This window comes from Oncorhynchus gorbuscha, linkage group LG26, assembly GCF_021184085.1.
Source record: "Oncorhynchus gorbuscha isolate QuinsamMale2020 ecotype Even-year linkage group LG26, OgorEven_v1.0, whole genome shotgun sequence".
NCBI lineage: Eukaryota > Metazoa > Chordata > Actinopteri > Salmoniformes > Salmonidae > Oncorhynchus > Oncorhynchus gorbuscha.
In genome coordinates this window covers 39075356-39092536 of record NC_060198.1, presented here as the reverse complement: position 1 = coordinate 39092536, position 17181 = coordinate 39075356, and the positions used below count along the sequence as shown (strand labels likewise).

The following is a 17181-nucleotide window of genomic DNA, read 5'->3' as shown; positions in this document are numbered from 1 at the left end:
TTAATGGAGTTATCCATGGACAACAGGTCCATGCAGCTCAAACAATGCATGCCCATGGAAAGGAAGGAGGATTCTCACCAAGGACAATGGCCCAGTATAAAAGAGGCTTCTGCAGCAGGCTATGCTCACCCCCTTAGCATCAGCACCAAGGTAAGTCTCCCCCTGCTTGACAAGAATAGCTGAATTCTTATAACTTCATGTTAAAAAGCAGATTTCCGTGTTATGTGGTTGCATTCTCAGACAGGCTTCTGGACCGTTCAAGCGCACAGCTTTTTTTGGTGTCAAGGGATTCAGTGATTGCAGTAAGCTGCAAGAAGTAGGTAGGTAGATTGACAAATGCCAATTTAATCTTTGACTTTCAAGGGGGGAAAAGCCTGAGGTTAAATGTGTTATGTTATACTGTATTCTTAGAGGCCAAAATGAGCAGGGATGGAGAAATGTCCATCTTCAGGCCAGCTTCCCAGTACCTGAGGAAGTCAGAGAAGGAGAGGATGGAGGCTCAACCTTCGCCCTTTGATGCCAAAACAGCCTGTTACGGCAGTGATGACAAAGAGCTCTATGTGAAGGGGCTCGTCCAGAACATAGACAGAGACAAAGTCACCGTCCAGACCCTGGATGACAGAGTAGGTCCACGGTGGAACCACTGTAGCAGTCAGTGGCAACATGGGCTCATTTCCATTCAATGTGCCAGATTGGAGGCTTGCCTTCAACAGCTTTCAGAACCCTGCTGTATTTTGTTTCTATTTTCCAGACTGTAACAGTCAAGGAGGACCAAGTCTCTCCAATGAACCATGCCAGGTTCGATAAAATGGAGGACATGGTTAGGATGACCCACCTCAATGAGCCCTCTGTGCTTTCTTTTGTATTGACAGACCTACTCTGGGCTGTTCTGTGTGACCCTGTGAAGTGGCTCCCGGTCTGTAACCCAGAGGTGGTGAGCGCCTACAGAGGGAAGAAGAGGATTAGAGGTCCCACCTCACATTTTCGCCCTCTCATGCTAACAGGTATGTCACCCACTGCTTTAAATGTCTATTCATTACATATTGGGATTTTGAACATCCAACTCATTGTGCTTATTTTTCTTTAGATCGGGAACAGTGGAGAATCCGGTGCAGGCAAGACAGTAAACACCATACGTGTCATCCAGTACTTTGCGACAATCGCAGTGTCTGCGGACCAGAAACAAGAACCAGTCAGCAAGATGAAGGTAAGTTTATACCTTTTGTAGTGCAGTGGCTTTGACCGGTGCTGTGCAGAAATTGGCTTTGACAGGTGCTGTATAGAAATGGGATTTGTCTGGTGCTGTACAGAAATGGGATTTGTCGGGTGATGTACAGAAATGGGATTTGTCTGGTGATGTACAGAAATGGGATTTGTCTGGTGATGTACAGGAATGGGCTTTGACTGGTGATGTACAGGAATGGGCTTTGACTGGTGATGTACAGGAATGGGCTTTGTCTGGTGATGTACAGGAATGGGCTTTGTCTGGTGATGTACAGGAATGGGATTTGTCTGGTGATGTACAGAAATGGGATTTGTCTGGTGATGTACAGGAATGGGCTTTGACTGGTGATGTACAGGAATGGGCTTTGACTGGTGATGTACAGGAATGGGCTTTGTCTGGTGATGTACAGGAATGGGCTTTGTCTGGTGATGTACAGGAATGGGATTTGTCTGGTGCTGTACAGAAATGGGATTTGTCTGGTGATGTACAGAAATTGGATTTGTCTGGTGATGTACAGGAATGGGCTTTGTCTGGTGATGTACAGGAATGGGCTTTGACTGGTGATGTACAGGAATGGGCTTTGACTGGTGATGTACAGGAATGGGCTTTGACTGGTGATGTACAGGAATGGGCTTTGACTGGTGATGTACAGGAATGGGCTTTGTCTGGTGATGTACAGGAATGGGATTTGTCTGGTGCTGTACAGAAATGGGATTTGTCTGGTGATGTACAGAAATGGGATTTGTCTGGTGATGTACAGAAATGGGATTTGTCTGGTGATGTACAGGAATGGGCTTTGACTGGTGATGTACAGGAATGGGCTTTGACTGGTGATGTACAGGAATGGGCTTTGACTGGTGATGTACAGGAATGGGCTTTGACTGGTGATGTACAGGAATGGGCTTTGACTGGTGATGTACAGGAATGGGCTTTGACTGGTGATGTACAGGAATGGGCTTTGACTGGTGATGTACAGAAATGGATGTCAGATACATTTCCTTTCTTGTGGCAGGGAACCCTGGAGGATCATCCAGGCCAACCCTCTGCTGGAGGCTTTTGGGAATGCCAAGACGGTGAGGAATGACAACTCCTCTCGCTTTGTGAGTCAAACCAGAATCCAACGGAATTGTTTTTTTTACCCAGAAGCGTAGAAATAAGAGCTGAACAACATTAAACTTACAGTAAGACATTTTTTTTCTTCTCAAAAAGGCCAAATTCATTAGAATACACTTTAGTACAACGTACTAAACTGGTAAACTGGCCTCAGCAGGTATTGAAGTTTGTAAGTACAACATTTGTTTTGTTGCTAAAAATGCATTTCCTGACTTTATCCATATACTGTATGAGTGATGTTGAATGAATTCTGCATTGTTACTGAAAGATCTGCTGGAAAAACCTCGAGGGACATTTCAATTGGGTGCTGAGAGGAGCTACCATATATTCTACCAGCTAACTTGTAACAAGAAGCCAGAGCATATTGGTATGTAGAATCTTGACATACTGCAGTATCTCTCTTACTAAGCCTCTCTCACACAAACACACACACACACACAAACTAGCAAATAATATGGGACCCCCATCATACGGGACCCCCATCATACGGGACCCCCATCATACGGGACCCCCATCATACGTTAACATGTCATGTCATCGGGTGAATCATAACTCCAAACACATTTTCACTAAGAGCATCTTTTATATACAGTATATATATTTCCACACTACAAGGTTTGATTAATACTGTGAAATTTCGAAACATATGATAATGTTCTTTTAGTGTAAAAATGTCAGCCTGTTTTGGTGGTATGGAGTTTTGGCCTTCTATGGCGACATCACTCCATGGTGACATCATTTATTCATTAATAAACCAATAAGAAAGAGAGTTCCAAACCTCTCTGCCAATAACAGCAAATGTTCCATTTTCCCCTCCCCAATCAGACCTCTCCCAGACAGTCCTAGCAACATTCTTGCTTGAGAAATTGCTCTTTGCTAAGAAGCTACTTTTGTTTCTTTTTGACCATTTTAATTGAAAACAAATAACGGCACTTAATTACACAGAAACGATTTGATATTGAGATAACATGCACTGGTACAGTATCCTGTTTGTGGGTGCTTTTCAAAGTCTACGAATGTCAGATACTCCAGTTAGTGTAACTGGCTCCGGTGAGTGTAATTTGCTCAATATTAGTAGTCGAGAAATAAAGTGAGAACGAAGATATTGTCCTCTTTTCTACTGTAGGTACTGTATGTCATTCTAAACTTGTCTATTCTGTTGCTGCTAGCAATATTCATAAAAACATTGAGAAAAATGGACTTAAAAAAATAAATAAATTGGGGACCCCAGTCTAATTGAATTTCCCCCTTTCAGATATGCTTCTCATCACCCCCAACTCCTATGACTTTGCCTTTATAAGTCAAGGAGAAATCACTGTGAAGAGCATAGACGATGCAGATGAATTGATAGCTACTGATGTGAGTTGAGTTAAGGGGATCAAACACGCATGGTTTCTTTTCAGATAGCTTTCATTTGATGTCCCTCTTATATGGCACAGGAAGCTATTGATATCCTGGGTTTTATTGCTGATGAAAAAGTGGGCATCTACAAGCAGACTGGAGCCATAATGCATCATGGGAACATGAAGTTCAAGCAGAAGCAACGTGAGGAACAGGCAGAACCTGATGGCACCGAGGGTGAGGGGGAACACTCTAAAAACCCTTCATCACATGATTGTGTATATCATAACATAACATAATCAAATACAAGTAATCAGGTAGTCATCAATCTTTGTCATAGAGAACAGGTATTAACAAAACAAAAGTTGTAATGTCATAAATTGACAGTTGTCTGCTCTGTTTGTAAAGTATTGTTGTGTTCTCTATACAGAAGCTGATAAAGCAGCATACCTGATGGGCTTGAACTCTGTTGACCTGAGTAAAGGTTGGGAATGAGTATGCCACTAAAGGACAAAGCGTTCAGCAAGTAAGGCAATAAGACATGGACAATACATGTCTTTAGACTAAGCAATGGTCAACTTAGAGGATATGTTCTATATAGTATAAGAGTATAACTCCATTGGAGCCCCTGCCAAATCAGTCTATGAGAAGATGTTCTTTTGGATGGTCTTAAGGATCAACCAACAACTGGATACAAAGCAGTCCAGACAACATTTCATTGGTGTTCTGGATATTGCTGGATTTGAGATCTTTGAAGAATGGTTCCAACACATTGATATCTTTCATTACTAATGTTTTGTGAACTGAAACAAGTATACATTGATCTTCAGGCATTCATTTGCATGATACTTTCATATTCCCTCAGTACAACACACTGGAACAGCTCTGCATCAACTTCACTAATGAGAAACTACAACAATCACCACATGTTTGTGTTGGAACCAGAGGAATACAAGAAGGAAGGAATAGACTGGGAGTTCATTGACTTTGGTATGGACTTGGCTGCCTGTATTGAGCTTAGTGAGAAGGTATTGTCAAAAACCATATAGATTGATTTAATCATGTTGAATGCCCTGCATTTGACTAGTTATTCTCAGTAATTAATAATCTCTTGTCCACCAACCAATGGGCATCTTCTCCATCCTTGAAGAGGATGTTCCCTAAGTCAACAGACACTTCTTTCAAGAACAAACTCTATGACCAGCATCTTGGAAAGAACCAAGATTTCAAAAAGCCAAAGATTATCAAAGGCAAACCTTTAGCCCACTTGTCCCTGGTGCACTATGCTGGTACTGTGGACTACAGTTTCACTGGCTGGCTAGAGAAGAACAAGGACCCATTGAATGAGTGTGTTCTGCAGCTGTACCAGAAGTCATCTGTCAAAATACTGTATGCTTTTACGCAACCTTCTCTGCAACAGACGGTAACCATGCATTTTCTGTTTATATTACCTGATCAAATTAGATCAACTGACTATGAAGACCATCTTAATTCATCTCACATAGCTAAAATAACAGGCCATGCCGTATTGATAATTATTTCAACATTGTTTCTTCAGAGCCTGCGGCAGGTGGTGCGGCCAAGAAAGTTACTAAGAACGGGAGCATCGTTCCAAACAGGTTCCGCTCTGATCAGAGTAAGGTGTTGATCAATGTGCAGTGCTACATAGACAAAATAAGACATCATTCTCTCACCACATGAGCGATTGTATATAGTCTATATACCTACACTTCCTGATACATTTTTACCTTGGCAAGCGCATGACAAACTTGAGAACAACCCATCCTCACTTTGTGCAGTGTTTGATTCCAAATGAGACCAAAACACAAGGTGCTCAGGATAATCTGCTCAATATCAACTCCATTGAACTTTACTGCCTTGAGATACTGCTAAATGTCATTTTATGCTTTCATCATAGGTGCAATGGAAAACCAATTGGTTATCCACCAGCTGCGCTGCAATGGTGTGTTGGAGTGTATCAGAATCTGCAGGAAGGGATTCCCAAGCAGAATCCTTTATGGAGACTTCAAGCAGAGGTAAATTGGGGGGGACATGTTAATGTAACGGAGTTAAGAATGTGCCTTAAGCTCACTCCACAGCTGGCTTGAAATGTCGCCTATGGAGCTATTCAATTTCTACCTTTTGTATAGCTCAAATGGTTGGTAAGTTGTCAAGGAGGGACGGCTGTGTGTTTATGAGCAGAGGATCAATGGTTCGAGGTCGGTATGGGGACAGGGACAGTGGAGGAAGCTAAACTGTTAGCAGCACACTGATGTCGGTTTCATTACGGACTACTTGGTATACGGTTTCTAGTGTATTCAGTAATAATGCTTGGTCCCATGTTTCAGGTACAGGATCCTGAATGCCAGTGCTATCCCAGAGGGACAGTTCACGGATAACAAGAAGGCTGCGGAGAAACTGCTAGGCTCCATTGATGTGGATCATACTCAGTACAGGTTCGGCCACACCAAGGTGCACTTTTCACATTGCATACAACATTCACACTGTAATAGTAATGCACAATCCCTATATTGATAGTAAACCAAACTCCTCTTTTTCAGGTGTTTTTTAAAGCTGGTCTCCTGGGTGCTCTGGAGGGGATGAGAGATGAGCGCCTAGCCCATGTTGTGACATCCACTCAGGCACTGTGTCGAGGATATGTTGTCAGACTGGAGTACCAGAAGATGATGGCCAGAAGGTATGGAAACACGGGTATTTTGCAATATCAACACCGTGAACTCTGGGATATCATTTAAGTCAATTTTGAATGAAAACTAACAGAATAATCTTGACTTTACTTTGATAGGGAGTCCCATTTACACCATACAATATGATTTCTGCTAAATCATGAACGTGAAACACTGGCCATGGATGAAACTATATTTCAACCTCAAGCCTCTTCTGAAGAGTGCAGAATTGGAAAAAGAGATGGCCCAAATAAAGGTGGACTTCACTAAAGTGCAACGAGGAACTGGCCACATCAGAAAGCAGGAGAAAGTAGCTTGAGGAGAAGATGGTCTCTATTGTCCAAGAGAAGAATGACCTTCTCCTTCAAGTTCAGGGTGTAAGTACTCCCAAAATAGTTGAATAAATAGTGAAATACATCAACTAACATTATAACACTTTAGTAGTTGTTATTTCATCAACAAAATGATATTATTTCTGACTAATTAGGAATCCGATCATCTGCTGGATGCTGAAGAGAGATGTGAGGGCCTAATCAAAAGCAAGATCCAGATGGAACAAAAACTTAAGGAGGTAACAGAAAGACTGGAGAATGAGGAGGATGGGAATGCTGAGCTGACTGCAAAGAAGAGGAAGCTGGAGGATGAGTGCTCTAAGCTCAAGATGACTTAGAACTCACCTTAGCCAAAGTGGAGAAGGAGAAACATGCCATAGAGAACAAGGTAATCCACCTACTCCCATTAGGCTTTCTCAGGGTTTAAACCATTTCAACAGTTTCACAACAACACTTCATTATTATTTCAGGTCCCAAGGTGAGAATGGCGTTAAACTGACCAAGGAGAAGAGAACCCTTCAAGAGGCCCACCAACAAACACTAGATGACCTGCAATCAGAGGGGGACAAAGTCAACACTGAACAAAGCCAAATCCAAGCTGGAACAGCAAGTTGATGATGTGAGTTAGTTTATTAAATGAACATGGGTGTGATGATGTGTGAAATGTAAAATAAGGTACATGTACAGTACTCTGTATTTTATCTGTATGAATGTAGCTTGAAGGTTCCCTGGAACAAGAGAAGAAGGTTCGTATGGACCTCGAGAGAGCCAAGAGAAAGCTGGAGGGCGACCTGAAGCTGTCTCAGGACACCTTAATGGACCTGGAGAATGAGAAGCAGCAGCTGAATGAGAAGCTCAAGATGTATGACTACTTTTTCCCCCAAACACATGCACAAAACAGGATCAAACCTTTAACATAAAACTACACCAGTATTGTATGAACCTCACAGTAGTTTGACATTGTCTAATGTTGCATTAAACAGGAAATACTTTGAGGTGTCACAGCTGCTGGGTAAGTTTGAGGAGGAACAGTCTATTTCTGCACAACTTCAGAAGAAAATCAAAGAGCTTCAGGTGAAGAAATTCTTCCGGTATTTGTCTAATGGGTTAATTAACTTGAGGATCTGTTATCTGTTATGGATAAATGCACTATGGATATGTTAGGCAAACTGAACATAGTTTGTTAACCTGTAGGGTCGTGTTGAGGAACTTGAGGAGGAAACTGAGGCTAATCGTGCTGTTCGGGCCAAGCTAGAGAAGCAGAGGGCTGACCTCTCCAGGCAACTTGAGGAGATCAGTGAAAGACTTGAGGAGGCTGGTGGAGTCACTGCTACTCAGGTTGAGATGAACAAGATGCATGAGGCTGTTGTTTCAGAAGCTGCGTCGAGACCTGGAGGAGTCGTCTCTACAGCATGACGCTACCTCTTCTACTCTGCGTTAAAAAAACATGCCGACAGTGTGGCAGAACTGGGAGAGCAGATTGACAACCTCCAGAGAGTTAAGCAGAATCTGGAAAAAGAGAAAAGTGAGCTAAAACTGGAGGTGGATGACCTGTCAAGCAACATGGAGGCTATTGCTAAAGCAAAGGTAAGTTAACAAATATTTGTTAATGTTTGTTTTTGGTTTTGAAATATATATTGAAATAGCTACAGTTTTTTTAATTTGTGAAATCTACAATTTTACAGATCAATTTGGAAAAACTGTGCCATTCTCTTGAAGATCATCTGAGTGAAGTGAAAACTAAAGAGGAAGAACATCAAAGATTAATCAATGATCTTTCAAGCCAGAAGGCTCGACTCCAGACAGAAAATGGTGAAAACTTAACGTCCAAATAGTCAAAGCCAATGTTCACATCTACATATTTCTGAACTTCTATTTTGATAATTTTCAGGGGAGATGTCACGACTGCTTGAGGAGAAGGATTCCTTAATGTCACACCTAACTCGTGGCAAACAAGCCTATGTCCAAAAAATTGAAGAGCTGAAAAGGCAGAATGAGGAGGATGTTAAGGTCAACATAATATATGCTACTAAAATGTTATGTTTGTGAATAAAAAGCCCATGACATTTGCTTTCCATATTAGGCTAAGAAAGCCCTGGCCCATGTTTCGGGAGCAGTATGAGGAGGAGCAGAAGTCCAAGGCTGAGCTGTAGCTCAGCATGTCCAAGGCCAACAGTGAGGTAGCTCTGTGGAGAACCAAGTATGAGACTGATGCCATCCAGTGCACTGAGGAACTTGAAGAGGCCAAGTAAGATCCAACATAACTGATCTATTTTCTCCATGTGATCGCTTCAACCAGAGGGAAAGGTATTATGGAATTCCATGTTTCCCACTACAGGAAAAAGCTAGCCCTATGTCTTCAGGAAGCAGAGGAAGCTGTTGAGGCAACCAACTCCAAGTGCTCCTCATTGGAGAAGACCAAGCAAAGGCTGCAAGGGGAGGTGGAGTATCTTATGATGGACGTTGAGAAAGCCAACTCCGCTGCTGTCTCTTTGGACAAGAAGCAAAGAAATGTTGATAAGGTGCAAGATAGCATACCTACTATTTTAGAAATAAATGTTTATGATGCTTTAACATGTGTTTATTTATATGACAAATATAGCCTGTCTATAATAAGTAATATTTTGTCATTTGCAGATCTTGGCAGAGTGGAAGCAGAAATTTGAGGAGTGTCAGGCAGAGCTGGAGGCATCGTTGAAAGAGGTTTGCTCTATGGGCTCTGAGAACTTCAAAAGGAAGAATGGCTATGAAGAATCTCTTGAACATCTCGAAACACTCAAACACGAAAACAAAAACCTGCAACATATGTTAAGGTTCTTTATTAAGTAAATGCTCTCATGCCACGCACAATCTTTAAGTATAGAAACAATTATGCTTACTGATTTCTTTTCTATTCTAGAGGAAATTATGGATCTTACTGAACAGCTAGGGGAAACAGGAAAAAAACATGAATGAAAAGTCAAAGAAACACAGGAGAAGACAGAGAAGACAACAGGAGAAGACAGAGGTTCAGACTGCCCTGGAGGAGGCAGAGGTAATAGTAAAGATGGGCACCTCATATTTATCCTGATTCCCAACTACAATACCTTCCTGTCTCATGTGACTGTATGTTAACTCCCATTCAGGCATCTCTGGAGCATAAGGAATCTAAGCTCCTCCGTGTACAGCTGGAGTTGAACCAGGTGAAGTCTGAAGTGGACAGAAAGATTTCTGAAAAGGAGGAGGAGATTGACCAGCTGAAGAGAAACAGACAGAGAGTTATTGATTCCATGCAAACCAATCTGGACTCTGAGGTCAGGAGCAGGAATGATACCCTGCGAGTTAAGAAGAAGATGGAGGGAGACCTCAATGAGATGGGGATTCAGCTGAGCCATGCTAATAGACAGGCCAGTGAGTCACAGAAACAGCGGAGATATATACAAGTTCAGCTCTAGGTTAGCTAATGGAAACATACTGTACATGGAATATACTGTATGTCTTGCAGTTATAGGAGAGACTTCACCGTTTTCTCCTCCTTTGATCAATTCATTCCCCCATAGGAAGCACAACTGCACCTTGATCATGCTATTAGAGGACAGGAGGATATGAAGGAGCAGGTCATCATGTCTGAGCGCAGGAGCAACCTGTCGCAGGATGAAATTGAGGAGATGAGGGTACTCTGGAGTATACTGAGAGAAGCCGTAAAACAGCTGAGCAAGAACTATTGGGTGCTAGTGAGAGAGTGCAGCTATTGCACTCACAGGTACAGTACTCCACTTTCTTAATAATCTAAGTCCTAATGTAAAAACTAATTAAATCTAAAAATAGAAAATGTCCCCATTATAATTTGCTGAATTACATTACAAGCCTGATCAACAGTTTCAAGAATCGTGAGACTGATCTCATCTCAATTCAGGGTGAGTTGGAAGACAGTATTCAGGAGGCCAGAAATGCTGAGAAGGCCAAAAAGGCTATCACTGATGTAAGTTTATATTCTACCTTATTTACTGTCAGTGTCCCTTTTATGGTTATCAATGTGCTAAACTGTTTTTATGGTTTTTAATGTGCTAAACTGTTTTTATGGTTATTAATGTGCTAAACTGTTTTTATGGTTATCAATGGACTAAACTGTTTTTATGGTTATCAATGTGCTAAACTGTTTTTAGGGTTATCAATGTGCTAAACTGTTTTTATGGTTACCAATGTGCTAAACTGTTTTTATGGTTATCAATGTGCTAAACTGTTTTTATGGTTACCAATGTGCTAAACTGTTTTTATGGTTATCAATGTGCTAAACTGTTTTTATGGTTATCAATGTGCTAAACTGTTTTTATGGTTATCAATGTGCTAAACTGTTTTTATGGTTATCAATGTGCTAAACTGTTTTTATGGTTATCAATATGCTAAACTGTTTTTATGGTTATCAATGTGCTAAACTGTTTTTATGGTTATCAATGTGCTCAACTGTTTTTATGGTTACCAATGTGCTAAACTGTTTTTATGGTTATCAATGTGCTAAACTGTTTTTATGGTTATCAATGTGCTAAACTGTTTTTATGGTTACCAATGTGCTAAACTGTTTTTATGGTTACCAATGTGCTAAACTGTTTTTATTGCTATCAATGGGCTAAACTGTTTTTATGGTTATCAATGGGCTAAACTGTTTTTATGGTTACCAATGTGCTAAACTATTTTTATGGTTATCAATGTGCTAAACTGTTTTTATGGCTATCAATGGGCTAAACTGTTTTTATGGTTACCAATGTGCTAAACTGTTTTTATTGCTATCAATGGGCTAAACTGTTTTTATGGTTACCAATGTGCTAAACTGTTTTTATGGTTACCAATGTGCTAAACTGTTTTTATTGCATGTTCAGGCTGTCATGATGGCAGAGGAGCTGAAGAAGGAGCAGGACACAAGTGGTCACCTGGAGAGGATGAAGAAGAATCTGGAGATCACCTTCAAGGACCTGCAGCAGCGTCTGGATGAGGCAGAGAATATTGCCATGAACGGTGAAAAGAAGCAACTCCAGAAACTGGAGACAAGGGTAGTGTTTTTATAGTTAATATTATAATACAACCTTGACTACAATTGGAGATGCAGATGACAATGTTATTCTGTTATAGTGTGGTGGTAATAGTTGTTGGTTTCAATCAGGTGAGAGAGCTGGAGAATGAGCTAGAGTCAGAGCAGAAACACATCTCAGATGCTGTCAAAGGCATACGCAAGTATGAGTGCAGAATCAAGGAGCTCACCTATCAGGTAAATGTCAGCTGGATGGATACACTGCATGCAAAACTTCACCATTGATTTCCTCATCACCACAGTTCTTTGGTGAGTCCTAAGAACTCTTTTTTTGTAAACAATCTGAGGAAGATAAAAATAACATCATTAGACTTCAAGAACTGGTGGACAAGTTACAGCTGAAGGTTAAAGCCTACAAGAGACAGGTGGAGGAGGCTGTGAGTACAACTCAATCCAGACCAGTTTACACATGGTTTGGAACCTCCCTTAAAAATGTTGATACTTGATCCAATTAAATTTTATAGGAGGAGCAAGCCAATTCCCACCTGACCAAGTTCAGGAAGGTGCAGCATGAGTTGGAGGAGGCTGAAGAGCGTGCTGACATTGCTGAGACCCAGGTCAACAGATGCGGGTCAAGAGTCATGACATGGGCAAGGTGAGTTGATGGGATAGCAAACTTACTGCATTGTATTTTGTTCATACAATAAATCTGACTAACCAATCCTGATATACTGAAGTGGCATACAATATATTCCTTACTATTTCCTTATTTTAGTGGGAAAAGTCAGTGAAGAGTAGCAGATGGCTGGCATTCTGAAGAAAACGTGGGCAATGCCTGCAACATTAATAAGCAACATCCTCTTAACCAACTTCCAAATACCTTGTTTGTTTAGTCTAATAGATATTGATGGGAACTGCAAGAAAATGGTCAAGAGGTGAAATGTAGAAGTTGTAGATGTATTATTTTTGGTTTGCAGTAGTGGATGTATGTTGCCCTATAATAATACACTTTCAACATGATTTGTGTTTATTGATTCATTGTATGGATACACAAAAGTTAGCTAATGCTATTTGACAGAATTATTCGTAAAAAAATAAATAATAATAATAGCCTGGTATTTATTACTGCTATATCCCATTTTGAATGACGCAAAATCCACTCAACATTAGGGCCTACCTACACAGAACAGGTTCACAGTTGATAAACCTAGGTCTTGCATTCCATTTGCAGACATGGTGGCTTACCGGGCATTCAGCTCAAAAAAACATGTACAAATTTCTCTATAGAAACGTTTTTTCTTTCACATTCTGCCCTCAACTTCAACCCATTAGCATTGCAGTATCCTAATGGAATTCCTATTGCTGAAAAATAAACTAAAAATAATCACTTAATAAATCCAACACTGATACAATTCTTAATGATTTGGTGGACTCATAACCTAGCCATGGATGATTACATAATGACTACCCACTGGGCACAAAGTGGTTGTATAGTGACACAATGTATGTGACGTTGAATATAAGTGGAAAATACATTGAATTTGAAAACAATGTCAACTGTTGTTTTGAGGGTGATATTTCAACCACATAGACCATGTCATCATGGTAACCAAATTTCTACATAGACAAAAAATATGTAGAATTTGTACCTTGAAAACAATGTCAGATATCTATGTTATATCTACGTTACATGGGCTGGGCAGCACCTCCTACTGGACTGTTCACTCTGCTACCGCACCAGAAGCGGTACCGGAGCGCCAAGTCTAGGTCCAAGAGGCTTCTAAACAGCTTCCAACCACAAGCCATAAGACTCCTGAACAGCTAATCAAATGGCTACCCAGACTATCCCCCCCCCTCTGCATGTACATAATTACCTCAACTACCTCGACACCGGTGCCCCCGCACATTGACACATTGACTCTGTACTGATACCCCCTGTATACAGCCCTGCTATTGTTATTTACTGCTGCTCTTTAATTATTTGTGTTTCTTATCTCGTACTTTTTTTGTAGGTATTTTCTTAAAACTGCATTGTTGGTTAAGGGTTTGTAAGTAAGCATCTCACTGTAAGGTACCTGTTGTATCTGGCGCATGTGACAAATAAAAATGTATTTGATCTACCTACTGCTACCCTTTGGTCTCGCATCCAGGGTTTTAACTAAGCCCAACACTGCTTGGCTTTGATATTTGTCACTTACTATTAGCCGTGCTATCATGAGAATGATTGTTTAGAGATCTCCACTTAAAAACGGGTAGGTGTAACATATATCATATATCATTTAGGCCTATATAGCATATGCACATTCAACAGCTATTGTTTCAATTCAAGCCTCGATTCAACTAAAAATAGACAATACATATAAGACTTCGGATTCAAGTTCTGTTTGATTTCAAATGTAATAATATTGAATTGTGTTTGGTTGTAAACGCAAACAAATATACAGTCGTGGACAAAAGTTTTTGAGAATGACACAAATATTAACTTTCACAAAGTCTGCTGCCTCAGTGTCTTTAGATATTTTTGTCAGATGTTACTATGGAATACTGAAGTATAATTACAAGCATTTCATAAGTGTCAAAGGCTTTTATTGACAATTACATGAAGTTGATGCAAAGAGTCAATATTTGCAGTGTTGACCCTTCTTTTTCAAGACCTCTGCAATCCGCCCTGGCATGCTGTCAATTAACTTCTGGGCCACATCCTGACTGATGGCAGCCCTTTCTTGCATAATCAATGCTTGGAGTTTGTCAGAATGTGTGTGTTTTTTTTTGTCCACCCGCTTCTTGAGGATTAACCACAAGTTCTCAATGGGATTAAGGTCTGGGAAGTTTCCTGGCCATGGACCCAAAATATTGATGTTTTGTTCCCCGAGCCACTTAGCTATCACTTTTGCCTTATGGCAAGGTGCTCCATCATGCTGGAAAAGGCATTGTTCGTCACCAAACTTTTCCAGGATGGTTTGGAGAAGTTGCTCTCGGAGGATGTGTTAGTACCATTCTTTATTCATGGCTGTGTTCTTAGGCAAAATTGTGAGTGAGCCCACTCCTTTGGCTGAGAAGCAACCCCACACATTAATGGTCTCAGGATGCTTTACTGTTGGCATGACACAGGACAGATGGTAGTGCTCACCTTGTCTTCTCCGGACAAGTTTTTTTCCCGGATGCCCCAAACAATCGTTAAGGGGATTCATCTGAGAAAATGACTTAACCCCAGTCCTCAGCAGTCCAATCCCTCTACCTTTTGCAGAATATCAGTCTGTCCCTGATGTTTTTCCTGGAGAGAAGTGGCTTCTTTGCTGCCCTTCTTGACACCAGGCCATCCTCCAAACGTCTTCGCCTCACTGTGCATGCAGATGCACTGCCTTGCTGACATTCCTGAGAAAGCTCTGTACTGGTGGTGCCCCGATCCCGCAGCTGAATCAACTTTAGGAGACGGTCCTGGCGCTTGCTGGACTTTCTTGGGCGCCCTGAAGCCTTCTTCACAACAATTGAACCGCTCTCCTTGAAGTTCTTAATGATCTGATAAATGGTTGATTTAGGTGCAATCTTACTGGCAGCAATATCCTTGCTTGTGAAGCCCTTTTTGTGCAAAGCAATGATGACGGCACGTGTTTCCTTGCAGGTAACCATGGTTGACAGATGAAGAACAATGATTCCAAGCACCACCCCCCTTTTGAAGCTTCCAGTCTGTTATTCAAACTCAATCAGCATGACAGAGTGATTTCCAGCCTTGTCTTTGTGTCACGATCGTTATAAGGAGTGGACCAAGATGAAGCGTGGTATGTTTCCATCCTTTATTTGGAAGAGAAAACACAAAGCACAAAAACAATAAAGCGATTAAACTAAATGAGTCTGCAGTGCAGAAAGCAACTCCACACAAACATAGTCAAGATCCCACAAAGCACAATGGGAAAATGGCTACCGAAATATGATCCCCAATCAGAGACAACGATAAACAGCTGCCTCTGATTGGGAACCATATCAGGCCACCATAGAAATACAATTCCCCTAGATAACCCACCATAAATCACACCCCGAGAATAAACACACCCCGAGAACAGCTCTCTATAGTCAGGGTATGACAGTACCCCCCCAAAGGTGGCAAAACCTGACTACATAGGGGAGGGTCCGGGTGGGCATCTACCATCGGGGGCGGCTCCGGTGCGGGGCGCGTCGCCGGATGCTCCGGACCATGGATCGTCCCCGGAGGAACCAGACCGTGGATTGTCCCTGGAGGAACCGGACCGTGGATAGTTACCGGAGGAACCGGACCGTAGAATGTCACCAGGGACTCCGGACCGTGGATAATTTTGAAAAGATCTGTGGTTTGTGATCAAGATTATTTCTGAGCACTTTCCAGCTCCGACTGTGACTCTTCATACTTCTGCTTCCAGACAACTAGAATCTAAAACTATGTAATGATCAATGAGTATCGTCACTAATACATTAAAAAATGTAATCAAACTTTTATATTACCTTGTCAAAGTTTCTCTGTTTCTTATCAACCATGAGATCCTCCATTTCACTCTGCAGTCTCTGCTTAGTCTGTTCCAGTGAAGCACATTTTATGTTCACCGCCTCAATTTGTTCCTCAGCCTCTTGGAGACGTTGGGCAAGCTTTTTCCTGCGGGAAGTGAGACCGTTCTTCATGATCATGCATAGGGTAACTTATGGCAAACAAGTAGAACATCTATAAAAAGTTGGCAATTACTTGACCTCTTCAACTTCCTCAGTTGTGCTGGATGGCATCAGTCTCATACTTGGTTCTCCACAGAGCTACCTCACTGTTGGCCTTGGACATGCTGCGCTGCAGCTCAGCCTTGGACTCCTGCTCCTCCTCATACTGCTCCCGAAGCAGGCCACAGTCATGGCGGGTTGATTGTAAACCATGGGCCAGGGCATTCTTAGCCTAAAGCCAAAGACAATTCATAAAGTTAGTCTTAGCTTATATCGTCGTTGTGAAATAATTATGGCTTGCAATGGGCAAGAGTTTGTCTAACCTTAACTTCCTCCTCCAAAAGTCTCTTCAGCTCTTCAATCTGTTGACTTCTCACTAGTTTCACTCTGCTCAGCTGGGACACAGTTAGCTCCTTCTCCTCAAGGTGGTGTTTGAGCTCACCTATTCAAGAGATATTGTAAAAGTAGCACACTAGCTGCGTAGTTCTCAAACTATGCATCAAGTCCTTGGTGTCCTTCATGTAAATGGGATTTACATGAAACTTACCATTCTGTTTGCAAGCGAGCATTCAGGGCAGTGTAATCATTTAGACACTCATGGGCCTCGTCAGATTTGTTCTTGTACTCATTACTTTGGGCTTCAAGTAAATGTTATGTTTCGTATGGCATGTATTCATTTGCAGATGTCCATCGTCCATTTCTATGATATGTCACAAATTGTGTTATGTTACGAATTTACATATTCCAATTTTATGTGGCTAATGTTAGCTATGCTAGGATTTAAGGTTTGCGTTAAGAGTT

General features: G+C 41.4%; 1 pseudogene; it reads left to right on the top strand.

Moving 5' to 3' along the window:
- The first annotated feature begins 419 nt into the window (after positions 1–419).
- LOC124015378 lies at positions 420–16036 on the top strand (annotated as a pseudogene).
- Positions 16037–17181: the final 1145 nt, after the last annotated feature.